This window comes from Vidua chalybeata, chromosome 2 (assembly GCF_026979565.1).
Source record: "Vidua chalybeata isolate OUT-0048 chromosome 2, bVidCha1 merged haplotype, whole genome shotgun sequence".
Classification (NCBI taxonomy): domain Eukaryota; kingdom Metazoa; phylum Chordata; class Aves; order Passeriformes; family Viduidae; genus Vidua; species Vidua chalybeata.
The window spans coordinates 66,709,119-66,713,469 of NC_071531.1; the positions used below are offsets into that span (position 1 = coordinate 66,709,119).

Below are 4,351 nucleotides of genomic sequence, written 5' to 3' on the forward strand. Positions count from 1 at the left end.
AGAGGAGTAAGAACTGCTAGACTGCTAGAACTGTAAGACTGCTAGAACTGCATGCTGTTATGGGGAAGCAGTTATGCACTGAATACCTAAAGGTAGATATATTTGATGGAAAGAACTGGAACTGGGCTTGTAAAAAATGAGTTAATCAGTGATATAAACCAAGTTTTTCAAACAGTTGTATTAGAGAATTCTCCTTTGAGTTCTGCTTTTGTGTTCCCATTGGCTTTTGTGTGTGTATTCCTAAAGTGAAAGGTAAGACAAAACTATTCCACCAAATTATTTGCCAGAATTATAGTCTGGCACATTCTGCTGTCTGACTAGCCCTGGTGGGCAGGGTTAATATGGATTTGAAAACTGAATTTAAGGTAATCTGATTCACAAAACCTCAATTTTAAATATTATATTAGGGAAGTGGGGGGTGTGGAACTTTTATCTTACACAGTGTTATAAAATAGTAAATGTAATTGAATAGTAGTTGTGTCTTGTTACTTCTATTGTTCTGAAATAGTAATGATGGAAGACCATTTCCTTCCCTGTATCTAGACACATGCAGATGTTACTGCAGGGTAGCTTGGGAAGAAGCTACCATTTGCTGCTGGGAGTACCAGCCTGTCTGCATGCTCTGACCTTACAATAAGTTTCAGTCATCTTGCTCCCTTTTCACTAAACTGAAGCCCTTCAAGCTTTCATTTACTGCTGCATAAGAACATGCAATTGAGAAAATATATAATATTAATTATTTTTCTGCTTGAGCTATTCCATAGTTCTGCACTGACGTCAGAAGAGCAATATCTGGTTCTGAGAGCAAAGGGGATCAGACTGGGCTTCACAGGCTGTGGAATTTTCAACAGGGCCTGAAGGTGAGGGGTCAGTATCCACTAGTTCATGAAGCTGCCTTACACCCTTGTGAAAGTATCGTGTGCTGTGCTTATCTCTGTATTCCTAGTTACTAGCTCCAAATAGTTTAGGAACAATCAAGTTATTGCTCCATGCTATGATTAATATGGTACACTGTTCATGTGCTATCATCTGGGACATCTGGGTCGTTTAGGGACACAAAAAGCTATCAGCAGTACGTTAGGATAGATGAAGGGCTTGAGCAAACTCTGCTGAAGCCAGTGTAAGTTTTTCCCATGACTCTGATTTGAAGCTAGATAGAGACATTTTGGCATGAAATTTATGCTTACTTCTTAGTCAGTCTCCCTGTAGGAAAGCATGGAATTAAAACATTGAAGGAGGGCTTAAGAGAAACTTGTTCAGCTGTGATCAGTGGTGCAGTAAAAACTGTGCTCTCAGATATACAAGCTGGTCTGCTCCAACTTCACCAACTCCATTTACAGTGTGTTCACCTGTTACATTTAGGAAGATGGAATGTTTGGTGGTTTGTCCTTTTAGATGCTCTTTCTCCTCCAGCTGTTGTCAAATACAATGAATTGTTACACAGCTGCTGAATTTATGCTGTTGTATGACTGCATTTATAAGGAGGAAAAGCCCAGTCTGAAATGAGCCTTGTTTCTCAATGGCAGGAGCAGTGGCAGCAGGTGCTTGCTAAGAATACCTCTGGAAGAGAGAGGAAGAGTAAGTATGCCTGTACATGTCACTTTGCACACTGACACTCTTCCCAAGGCAATTGAGGAAATAAGCCAGCTAAGGTTGAAAATCGCTATTTGACAATCCTTTTGTCTAATTCTACAAAGATTTAACCAGATCTGTGTGTTTTTCATGAGATTCATTTTAAGAAACAGCTGTTCAAAGAAATCCTCTTATTTTTCTGCTGTCAGTCAGTATCAGTTTGCTGCCCCAGTGGTAAACATTCACCTCCACCCTGTGTCTATGTTTTCAGCCAGTGGGAATTCACACCAAATAATCAGCACATCTTTAATAATTTGCACTATCTGTATGCAGATGTTCCTGCTGTTAACTTGAAAATCTGGCTGTGTAGTGCCAGAAACATTTATGAATCTGGGATTCTCTTCCTGGTCCTGCTGCTGAAGCCTGATCATTTTACTGTAGTTAGTGGAGATCTCACAAAAGATAATCCAGCAGGACTGGTACAAATACTACTCTCAAAAGAAGTAGTTACTCAGGTGACCAGAAGGAGCTGCTCAGGTGAATTTATTGTAGGTTAGAAAGTGCCCTTGAAGGTAAAATCTTCTAAGTAGTCACAGAATAGGTGCAGCAGTGATAACAATTTCTAACAATGTCTTCAAGCAGTGACCATAATAAGACTCTGTGTCATGGTATCTGACCTTGAATTCATACCTATACATTATAATGATGTGGTTTTATGTGGATAACTCTCCACCAAGAACCAGAGAAGGATGTTCATTTACACTGCACAGTCATCTAATTAAGTTGTTGAAATTAAAATTAGTTTTGGCCACAGTACTTCGGGCTGACTTTTAGTTATGTAAGAGCATGGTAGATGCCACTTGCATATATTAGAAGAGCTGGGAAGAGGAATGGGTATGAGATGGTAATGTTTGCAGGTAATTAGCTTGTTTAGCCTAGATAAATCTGGAAAGAGTGAGAAGCTTCACCGGCATATAGCCAAATCTGGGGATGGGCAGCAGGCTGTGCATGTATGTGGATGTATCAGTGAGTATTGGGGAGCTAGAGACACGTAGGATCTATTAATACATCTCATGTGAGTTAATTGCAGCCACAGAGCCAAGGCACTTACTACCACTGAATGTCTAATGGTGCTTCATTAGCACCATGCTTTTGAAATAAGTTCTATCTATTATGGATTACAGGACAAATTTATATAATTTCTCATATTTTGCCCAGATATTGGCCTCTCACAGAAAAAATACCATGTCCTGGATGATCTTGAGTGAACTAATCTGGCACAAAAATTTTTAAAAGATAAAAAGTTTTGTATTCCATTGCCATTCTTCTGAATCGTTCACATTATTCACTTCATCTCCTAATAATACCTCTTTTCAACAGGATTCCAAGAATGTGGTCATCCTGACCCAGCTCATTCAGATTCATTTGTCTCGTGATAAAAATTATAGACAGAATACACCAGGTGTACAGAAGAAGATAAATAGTTCAGATGTCTATGTGGAAGCATTGTAAGTAGATCTTTTCTCTCCAGTAATGTAATTTTATCTTGCTGTATCTAATTGCAGGTGGCTGCTGAATCTAATGATGAGATTGCTCTGTTTTCTGTCTTAACAATGTCTCTAAAGCCTGAAGCAATGAGAGAAAAGTCAAGATTATTTAAAATTATCTGGAGTGATTGATTCCACCGTAGCACAGAAGGATATTTTTCTTGGGCTTTCATAGATTTCAGTAGTCTGAAACTATATTGTCTTCTTTTATGGAAAAGTTCTAAAACCTCCTGTAAGGTGAGAAGATTCATGAATTGGTTTAATAGTCAATCACTAACATGTGAGACAGAGACTGAACTAACCAAGTATTCTCTTAGATACATTAGCCCCAAGAGCCATTTTTGACACTTCTAAAATGTAAAATGATGATGTGATGCTTCTGATTTGGTGATAACTTACTGATTGACCTGTGATTTGCATAAGAATTTCTGTTTGCAAAAACATACACAGCTGGTTGTTCTGCACTGTTAAAGCACATTGGTGGTCTCATATTCATGGTCAATGTGCCACCTAGAACACAACTTGGGAGTCTCCTTGCCAGCCACAGACCTCTGACACTTGAGCAAGAGCTAACCATTCAGCCACAGGTGTCTGTTCCATTCATACCTATCCCCATCTTTTAAATTATTCGGCAGGTTTGATCCCTGCACTAGAGGGCAGTCAGAGCCAGCTGCACCAGCTGGCAGGTATGTCACACCAGCCCCAGGAAAGGTGGGACAAGTCTCAGGAGCTGCCTTTAAGTCCTTCAGTCCCTTCGTGTCTGCCCTTCACCAGGGCCAGGAATGAGCAGCACAGGCACTGCCACTTCTCTTCATGAACAAGAAACTGAGGTGCAGTGGCTGAAGGCCATGATTCCAGTAGGACAGGGCTTAGACAGCTGGTATTGGTTTCAGTAAACATTTAAGAGCTTGCAATTGTCTAGAAAATCTGTGTGAATAGGTTTATATAGTCCCTTATACCATCATTGAAGGCATCAAAGCATTTCTGTTTCCTGCAAAGCTTTGTGATATTCACAAGTCCAATTGACCTGTTCAACACCACCTTCATAAACGACTCTATTCATTTGCTTGGAAGGTCCTGCAACATCTAAAATCCTATTTGAATTGTAAGCAAGAAAATAGGAGTATCCATTCCCTCACCTGCTTTCTCCCCAGGGCACCTGAACATGCCTGGCTTCTGGCGGTAGGTTGGTATGGGCTGTGCCCTGTGGCATGTGGCGTGACAAGGACAAG

At 40.2% G+C, this 4,351-nt stretch overlaps 1 long non-coding RNA gene across 1 annotated transcript; it reads left to right on the forward strand.

Annotated features, from left to right (window-relative positions):
- Nucleotides 1–811: 811 nt before the first annotated feature.
- On the forward strand, nucleotides 812–3,070 carry LOC128783880 (uncharacterized). The gene is made up of 3 exons (XR_008429256.1): nucleotides 812–860; nucleotides 1,527–1,578; nucleotides 2,953–3,070. It is a non-coding gene; the product is annotated as an uncharacterized LOC128783880 (long non-coding RNA).
- Nucleotides 3,071–4,351: the final 1,281 nt, after the last annotated feature.